The following is a 10,000-nucleotide window of genomic DNA, read 5'->3' as shown; positions in this document are numbered from 1 at the left end:
TGATGCCAATGACTTTCTATTTAAACTTTGAACGGTGAGCCGCTGAAGAAAAGCTGAAATAACCTTCTATCTGTACTGTTAATCCATTCTTATAGTTCCTAATACTGTTTGTATTGATGTATCTTGTTGAAGTTTTGTTGAAGTCTTGCCTACACAAAGGTAGTGTGATGCAAACAACTCTCAAGGTCTGTCCACTTAAAGTGAAACATTCATATCTCAGTACATGGACACACAGGCATATACACACTCTTAAACACACACTCACAAACATACATACACACACATTGTAACACACTCACACAAAATTGTGATTGTTAATTCTTCATGTTTTACTAGTGAAATGTCCAAACTGCATCTCCATGCCAATCAGTTGATTGATCTACATGGGTATATGCATTTAGATCTTCTTGACTTACTGTTTTGTGAGTGAATTAGAGCAGGTGGTGTTAACAAACTATTAGCCTTCCTTGTATTTTGTTTCAATGAAAGAATACATCCTGCCTAGTGACGCTCTCTGTTTGACAGATTAGATTACTTTTGGGACAATTCAGCTTCAGATAACCATCCTAAAATCTCATTAGAAATGAAGAGGTGTTTTTGGTGGAACAGTAAGGTTATAGGCCTACTATGCTATGGTGTTATATTCTGTTCTGTTATGTAAAAGTACGTGATCTTGCAAGACATTGATTCAGCCTCGATCTAATTTTACTAGATGAGCACCATTGTGAGGAGTCAAAATCTTCTATTTAATAATAATTATAAGTTATTTGTATTACAATTTGGAGGCAACAGATCTTGATGAGATTAAATGATAAGCAATTGGAGCGCTCGTCGTGGGTCCTGATAGGACAGCGCCAGGATTGCGCAATGATGTTAAAGAAGTTGAACCAACTTGTTGTGCTGAAGGACAGCTGAAGGACAACTCTGCCATTTGGCCAGTTCATGAACAAACAACCATAGTATAGCCTAATAGGGCTACGACTACTTGGTATAGCTATTTGTAAGCTATAGCCTAATACAAATACAAATACATATAGCTTAATATCATTGCACTGTTTGAGAGGAAAGCTTTATTGTGAGAAGGCATTTCTTTGGATTGTGTAGATTACACGCTGTATCAAAGTAACATTTTGACTTGATTAGCTTGAACACATGGATACAATATACCCTATTACAGAATAAAATCAAACAGAGGTGAAATATAACTTCAAATAATTAATTTGCATTGATGAAACATGCAATCAAATCAATAGACCAAGAAGTGAACATAAATCATTACCACATAGAATTGCAGGAAATTAATTTTAAAATAGTCATAAAAACAATCTTTCGATGTTGTGTATTCATGCAGCTCAATAAACTATAACCTAAATGCATAATTACCTCCAACTTGAAACATTTCACATTTCCAATTGCCCACCCTGACAAACAAAGCTAGAATGGGCCCTGCGTCTCTACCAATAGCCAATGTAGGCTAAATACTGCATTGCAGAGCTTGAGGCGTCACGACAGACCGGGTTTGATCCCAGGTGGTGTCACAAAGGCCGTGACTGGGAGTCCCATAGGGCGGTGCACAATTGGCCCATCATCGTCCGGGTTAGGGGAAGTTTTGGCCGGGAGGGGCTTTACTTGGCTCATCGCTCTCTAGCAACACCATGTGGCGGGCCGGGCGCATGCAAGATGACTTCAGTCGTCAGTTGAATTATGTTTCTTCCAAAACATTGGTGCAGCTGGCTTCCGGGTTAAGCAGGCGTGTGTTAAGGAGCGCTGTTTGGCAGGTTCTGTTTCGGAGGACGCATGACTCGACCTTTGCCTCTCCTGAGCCCATTGGGGAATTGCAGCGATGAGACAAAATTTTAATTGGGAGAAAAAATAAATAAAATTCAAATAAATAAAAATATCCCAAGCAGGGCTACAGCAACTTACAGAGAGGGTCAGGCTTATTAGGCTTTGTGGTTGCCAACCTGGTTTGGGTGTCCTTGGCAGAACGGGGTCGCTGTAACCAAGTGATCACACGTCAGTCTGGGCAAGAGGGGTTCCGTGGAGTTTTATGAACATCAATGCAGACACACAGTGAATTTTGAAGATTTTGGCCAAAGTGGTCAAGCCTCCAAGGGCCTCCGCAATGCACACACGTAGCCTTCTTCATCATTCTCGCCACTGCCAGAGAGAAGACAGAGAAGAAACCACCATTTTTCTCTTATATCGTTTTACATGACACTTTTGTGGTAATAAAATATAGAGTAGCAGTCAAACATTTGGACACACCTACTCATTCATGGGTTATTCTTTTTTTTAAACTATTTTCTATATTGTAGAATAATAGTGAAGACATCAAATCTATGAAATAACACATATGGAACCAAAAAAGTGTTATAAAAGTGTTAAAAATAAGATTCTTCAAAGTAGCCACCCTTTGCCTTGATGACAGCTTTGCACACTCTCGGTTTTCTCAACCAGCTTCATGAGGTAATCACCTGGAAAGCATTTAAATTAGCAGGTGTGCCTTGTTAAAAGTTAATTTGTGGAATTTCTGTCCTTAATGTGTTTGAGACAATCCGTTTTTTTGTGACAAGGTAGAGGTGGTATACAGAAGATAGCCCTATTTGTAAAAGACCAAGTCCATATTATGGCAAGAACAGCTCAAATAAGCAAAGAGGAACTACAGTTCATCATTAATTTAAGACATGAAGGTCAGTCAATCCGGAAAATTTCTAGAGTTTTTAAGGTTTCTTCATCAAGTGATGAAACTGGCTCTCATGAGGACCGCCACAGGAAAGGAAGAATTACCTCTGCTGCAGAGGATAAGTTCATTAGAGTTACCAGCCTCAGAAATTGAAGCCCAAATAAATGATTATCGAGTAAAAGACACATCTCAACATCAACTGTTCAGATGAGACTGTGTGAATCAGACCTTCATGGTTGAATTGCTGCAATTGCTGACCACGACTCCATTTTGTTGCTCCCAGCTGAGAGACTAGTCAAGGACCATATCACCTCCACCCTACCTGACACCCTATACCCACTCCAACTTGCTTACCGCCCCAATAGGTCCACAGACGATGCGATCGCATTCACACTGCACACTGCCCTAACCCATCTGGACAAGAGGAATACCTATGTAAGAATGCTGTTCATGGACTACAGCTCAGCATTTAACACCATAGTACCCTCCAAACTCGTCATTAAGCTCGAGACCCTGGGTCTCGATCCCGCCCTGTGCAACTGGGTTCTGGACTTCCTGACAGGCCGCCCCCAGGTGGTGAGGGAAAGTAACAACATCTCCACCCCGCTGAACCTCTACACTGGGGCCCCACAAGGGTGCGTTCTCAGCCCTATCTTGTACTCCCTGTTCACCCATGACTGCGTGGCCATGCACGCCTCCAACTCAATCATCAAGTTTGCAGACGACACTACAGTGGTAGGCTTGATTACCAACAACGACGAGACGGCCTACAGGGAGGAGGTGAGGGCCCTCGGAGTGTGGTTTCAGAAGAATAACCTCACACTCAATGTCAACAAAGCAAAGGAGATGATCTTGGACTTCAGGAAACAGCAGAGGGAGCATCCCCCCATCCACATCGACAGGACAGTAATGGAGAGGGTGGAAGTTCCTCGGCGTACACATCACGGACAAACTGAAATGGTCCACCCACACAGACAGCCTGGTGAAGAAGGCGCAGCAGCGCCTCTTCAACCTCAGGAGGCTGAAGAAATTTGGCTTGTCACCAAAAACACACACAAACTTTTACAGATGTACAATCGAGAGCATCCTGTCGGGCTGTATCATCGCCTGGTACGGCAACTGCTCCGCCCACAACCGTACGGCTCTCTAGAGGGTAGTGAGGTCTGCACAACGCATCACCGGGGGTAAACTACCTGCCCTCCAGGACAGCTACACCACCCGATGTCACAGGAAGGCCAAAAAGTCATGAAGGACAACAACCACCCGAGCCACTGCCTGTTCACCCCGTTATCATTCAGAAGGTGAGGTCAGTACAGGTGCATCAAAGCGGGGACCGAGAGACTGAAAAACAGCTCTATCTCAAGGCCATCAGACTGTTAAACAGCCACCACTAACATTGAGTGGCTGCTGCCAATATACTGACTCAACTCTAGCCACTTAAATATTGGAAAAATGTATGTAATAAATGTATAATAAATCACTAGCCACTTTAAACAATGCCACTTCATATAATGTTTACATACCCTACATTACTCATCTCATATGTATATACTGTACTCTATACCATCTACTGCATCTTGCCTATGCCGTTCGGCCATCACTCAGTCATATATTTTTATGTACATTCTCATTCATTCCTTTACACTTGTGTGAATAAGGTAGTTGTTGTGAAATTGTTAGGTTAGATTACTTGTTAGATATTACTGCATCGTTACAACTAGAAGCACAAGCATTTCACTGTGTATGTGACAAATAAAATGTGATTTGATTTGATTTGAGTGCGAGGGAGAGAGACAGAGTTAGAGAGAGAGAGGGTAAGAGCTAGAGAGAGAGAGAGAGGTAGTGTGAGGGAGAGACTTACATCCAGACCACAACATCAACAGCCACACCCCCACCCCAACCAATCAACACCCCCCCAAGTCAACCATGCCCACACCCCATTTAGGCCCCCTCAGATCAGATCTATGCCCCTCCCGCTCACCCCATGCACCCCACCCCCACAAAGAGGGCCTCAACATGGAAGTCACACATACGCCCAGGCCGTGAGCAGGTTAACAGGCCCAACTCCCACTCTTACACAAGCTCAAGCAAATGGCATGTACCAGATGCTCAGCAGGCTCTGCTCAAACTTACTGGCCTGAGGCCAAAACACACGACCAACAACATTGGACACTTTATGGAACAAAAAGCCTTCACTATCTCATCCTGGAATATCCAAGGCCTGAGGTCATCTGCCTTTGGCCTAAAGAGCTGGAACCTGGACTTCACCAAAGAAATAGGTAATACAGACATTGTCATCCTACAAGAGACCTGGTATAGAGGAGACGGACCCACTGGTTGCCCTCTAGGTTACAGAGAGCTGGTAGTCCCATCCACCAAACTACCAGGTGTGAAACAGGGAAGGGACTACGGGGGTATGCTAATTTGGTAGACAGACCTAACTCACTCCATTAAATTAATCAAAACGGGAACATTTTACATTTGGCTAGAAATTCAAAAGGAAATTATCTTAACAGAGAAAAATGTCCTCCTGTTTGCAACCTATATCCCTCCACTAGAATCTCCTTACTTTAATGAAGACAGCTTCTCCATCCTGGAGGGGGAAATAATTTCCAGGCCCAGGGACATGTTCTAGTCTGTGACGACCTAAAACCCAGAACCGGACAAGAACCTGACACCCTCAGCACACAGGGGGACACACACCTGCTTGCAGGTGACAGCATTCCCTCCCCCATATGCCCCCCTAGGCACAACTATGACAACATAACCAACAAAAACGGGTCACAACTCCTGCAGCTCTGTAGCACCCTGGGTATGTACAAAGTCAATGGTAGGCTTCGAGGGGACTCGAAGCCTCCTTCGAGGGGACTCGAGGGGACACCTATAGCTCATCTCTTGGCAGTAGTACTGTAGACTACTTTATCACTGACCTCAACCCAGCGTCTCTCAGAGCGTTCACAGTCAGCCCACTGACACCCCTATCAGACCACAGCAAAATCACAGTTCTACTTGTACAGAGCAATACTAAATCATGAGGCATCGAAGCCAAAGAACTGAGTAAAATTAAGACTTGCTATAGAAGGAAGAATTTCAGTTCGGAAAACTACCAAAAAACAATTAGGCAACAACAAATTCAATCCCTTTTAGACAATTTCCTGGGTAAAACGTTCCACTGTAATAGTGAAGGAATAAACTTGGCAGTAGAAAATCTTAACAGTATATTTGACCTCTCAACTTCCCTATCAAATCTAAAAATCTCAAATAGAAAACCGAAGAAAATGAACAACAATGACAAATGGTTTGATGAAGAATCCAAAAATATAAGAAAGAAATTAAGAAACCTGTCCAACCAAAAACATAGAGACCCGGAAAACCTGAGTCTACGCCTTTACTATGGTGAATCAGTAAAACAATACAAATATACACTACGGAAAAAGAAGTAACAGCACGTCAGAAATCAGCTCAATGTAATTGAAGAATCCATAGACTCGAACCACTTCTAGGAAAATTGGAAAACACTAAACAAACAACAACATGAAGAATTATCTATCCAAAATGGAGATGTATGTGTAAACCACTTCTCCAATCCTTTTGGCTCTATAACAAAGAACAAAGAGCAAAAACATATACATGATCAAATACAAATCTTAGTATCAACTATTAAAGACTACCAGCACCCACTGGATTCTCCAATTACCTTGAATGAGCTACAGGACAAAATACAAACCCTCCAACCCTAAAAGGCATGTGGTGTTGATGGTATTCTCAATGAAATGATCAAATATACAGACAACAAATTCCAATTGGCTATACTAAAACTCTTTAACATCATCCTCAGCTCTGGCATCTTCCCCAATATTTGGAACCAATGACTGATCACTCCAATCCACGAAAGTGGAGACAAATTTGACCCCAATAACTACCGTGGGATATGCGTCAACAGCAACCTTGGGAAAATCCTCTGCTTTATAATTCACAGCAGACTCGTACATTTCCTCAGTGAAAACAATGTACTGAGCAAATGTAAAATTGGCTTTTTACCAAATTACCGTACAACAGACCATGTATTCACCCTGTACACCCTAATTGAGAAATAAACAAAACAAAACAAAGGCAAAGTCTTCTCATGCTTTGTTGATTTCAAAAAAGCCTTTGACTCAATTTGGCATGAGGGTCTGCTATACAAACTGATGGAAAGTGGTGTTGGGGGTAAAACATACGATATTATAAAATCTGTGTACACAAACAACAAGTTTGCGGTTAAAATAGGCAAGAAACACACACATTTCTTCCCACAGGGCCGTGGGGTGAGGTAGGGATGCATCTTAAGCCCCACCCTCTTCAACATATATATCAACGAATTAGCACGGGCACTAGAAAAGTTTTTTGAAACTTCTGTATGTGTAATGTTTACTGTTAATTTTTATTGTTTATTTCACTTTTGTATATTATCTACCTCACTTGCTTTGACAATGTTAACATATATTTGCCATGCCAATAAAGCCCCTTGAATTGAACTGAGAGAGAGAGTTATAGAGGGAGGGAGTGTGAGGTAGGGATTAAGAAAATGATGGGGTGGGGATGGAAAGAGACTACACACCTGTATATCTAGCAGCCAGGTCGTTCAAGATTGAACTCGAAATTCGTCAAATGCCTTCAAAACCGTCCGCTATGGATCGGAAGGTGGAACGACACAGAGCAGCAGGTGCAAAAAAAACACTTTGGAATTTGACGTTTGGAGAATGTGGATAAACGTCTAATTCTGCAGTGAGACTGTGAGAGCATGTTGATATCTAGACTAGACACACACACACACACACACACACACACACACACACACACACACACACACACACACACACACACACACACACACACACACACACACACACACACATACGTGTGTAAGTAATTAGGCCGCTCTGGGATTGTTGAGAAAGAAACACAGCCTACAACCAGTCAATGGATAAAGGATTACTACTTGACGGAGAAACAGTAGAAACATTCTGAAGATGTAATTTCCCATCCCGTGGCTATGTATGTAAACTATCATCCTGTACTGTCTTGTTCTACAGAAAACTATTAAAGTGCCTGTAATTTCCCATCCCGTGGCTATGTATGTAAACTATCATCCTGTACTGTCTTGTTCTACAGAAAACTATTAAAGTGCCTGTAATTTCCCATCCCGTGGCTATGTATGTAAACTATCATCCTGTACTGTCTTGTTCTACAGAAAACTATTAAAGTGCCTGTAATTTCCCATCCCGTGGCTATGTATGTAAACTATCATCCTGTACTGTCTTGTTCTACAGAAAACTATTAAAGTGCCTGTAATTTCCGATCCCGTGGCTATGTATGTAAACTATCATCCTGTACTGTCTTGTTCTACAGAAAACTATTAAAGTGCCTGTAATTTCCCATCCCGTGGCTATGTATGTAAACTATCATCCTGTACTGTCTTGTTCTACAGAAAACTATTAAAGTGCCTGTAATTTTCCATCCCGTGGCTATGTATGTAAACTATCATCCTGTACTGTCTTGTTCTACAGAAAACTATTAAAGTGCCTGTAATTTCAGACTCAGAGGTGAATAAAGTAGCCGAATGAAAATCATTAATGTGTGTATCTCCATCTCCATCTCCATCTCCATCTCTCTCTCTCTCTCTCTCTCTCTCTCTCTCTCTCTCTCTCTCTCTCTCTCTCTCTCTCTCTCTCTCTCTCTCTCTCTCTCTCTCTCTCTCTCTCTCCATCTCTCTCTCCCTCCCTCCTCCTCTCTCTCGTTCCCCATCTCTCTCTCTCCATCTCTCTCTCTCTCCCTCCTTCTCTCTCTCCATCTCTCTCTCCATCTCTCTCTCTCCATCTCTCTCTCCATCTCTCTCTCTCCATCTCTCTCTCTCCATCTCTCTCTCTCTCTCTTTGTGTGCTGATTAGATAATGAACTCTATCTGATCCTTTGTTGCCCGATAACCTTTCCATCGGTGAGGTAACATCACCTCCAAGGCTGAGGGCGGAGCTGTGTCTGTGTGTGTTTGTGTGCCCGTGTGTGTCTGTTCTCTGACAAGGAGGATTTGTAATATCTGATTAGAATATTGAATTCTCGTTAGGACAGATCAGTCAAGCTGGCCCACAATCAGCCTTGCAGTACAGAAAACAGTGCTGCCTCTGAAAAATAAACCATGATGGCTCATGATCTTCATATGTGAATATGTGACTGATCACCTCTTTGTAGCACTTTCTTGTACTTTAACAGTCATATCTGACTGTGTGTTTACAACCTTCCTTAACACACTCAGTAGGGCTGGGAATTGCCAGGGGCCTCACGATATGATATTATGATATTATCACAATAGCTACGATATGTATTCTCAAGATTCTATATGTTTTGCGATTCAATTCTGTGATTTTATTGCGAGGGACAAAACAGAGCCTTGAGCAAGGCATCAAAACAACATGCTGAAAACAAACTGGTTCCCTATTTTAAAAGACAAACTGGTTCCCTATTTTAAAAGACAAACTGGTTCCCTATTTTAAAAGACAAACTGGTTCCCTTTTTTAAAAGACAATCTGGTTCCCTATTTTAAAAGACAAACTGGTTCCCTATTTTAAAAGACAAACTGGTTCCCTATTTTAAAAGACAAACTGGTTCCCTTTTTTAAAAGACAATCTGGTTCCCTATTTTAAAAGACAAACTGGTTCCCTATTTTAAAAGACAAACTGGTTCCCTATTTTAAAAGACAAACTGGTTCCCTAGTTTAAAAGACAAACTGGTTCCCTAGTTTAAAAGACAAACTGGTTCCCTATTTTAAAAGACAAACTGCGATATTGTCAAAACGATACTGTAATATATATCGTCAAAATAATATCCAGAGATGTAATTGTATGGATTTTTCCCCCATCACTAACACTCAGTATGTACATTCATCTCTGTTTATCTGTTGATGTAAACCCGACTTGTCCTGCTTTAGTTGTTTATTTCAGAGAAAACATTCTAATAGTGCATGAGCAGATACACAGCTGTCACTTTCTAAGAGGCTGTCCAATAGATACACAGTAACAACTGAGAATCGACTCAACAAATCGACATATGGATGAATAAGTAAAGAAACACGCAGGCAGCCAGGCAGGCACACACATACCAAACAGCGATTGATCAGTGAGTCCACGTACACAGCCTCACCAGCAGCCCTGCCCCTCTTCCACTAATGAAATATACATCAAAAAGAATTAACTTCTGATACATATTTACACAAGTCTTTGATAAGTCATGTTAGGGCCCCTTTAAAGCCAATAAGAGAAATACAAGCTTGATCAAGCA

General features: G+C 41.8%; 1 protein-coding gene across 1 annotated transcript in view; it reads right to left on the bottom strand.

The window, feature by feature from the left end:
• LOC139558863 (adhesion G protein-coupled receptor B2-like) overlaps nucleotides 1-10,000 on the bottom strand; it is a 635,752-nt gene that overhangs the window by 465,174 nt on the left and 160,578 nt on the right. The gene's annotated exons all lie outside the window — the stretch shown is intronic.

This window comes from Salvelinus alpinus, chromosome 29 (genome assembly GCF_045679555.1).
Source record: "Salvelinus alpinus chromosome 29, SLU_Salpinus.1, whole genome shotgun sequence".
NCBI classification, from domain to species: domain Eukaryota; kingdom Metazoa; phylum Chordata; class Actinopteri; order Salmoniformes; family Salmonidae; genus Salvelinus; species Salvelinus alpinus.
This window is presented reverse-complemented; position numbering and strand designations above follow the sequence as displayed.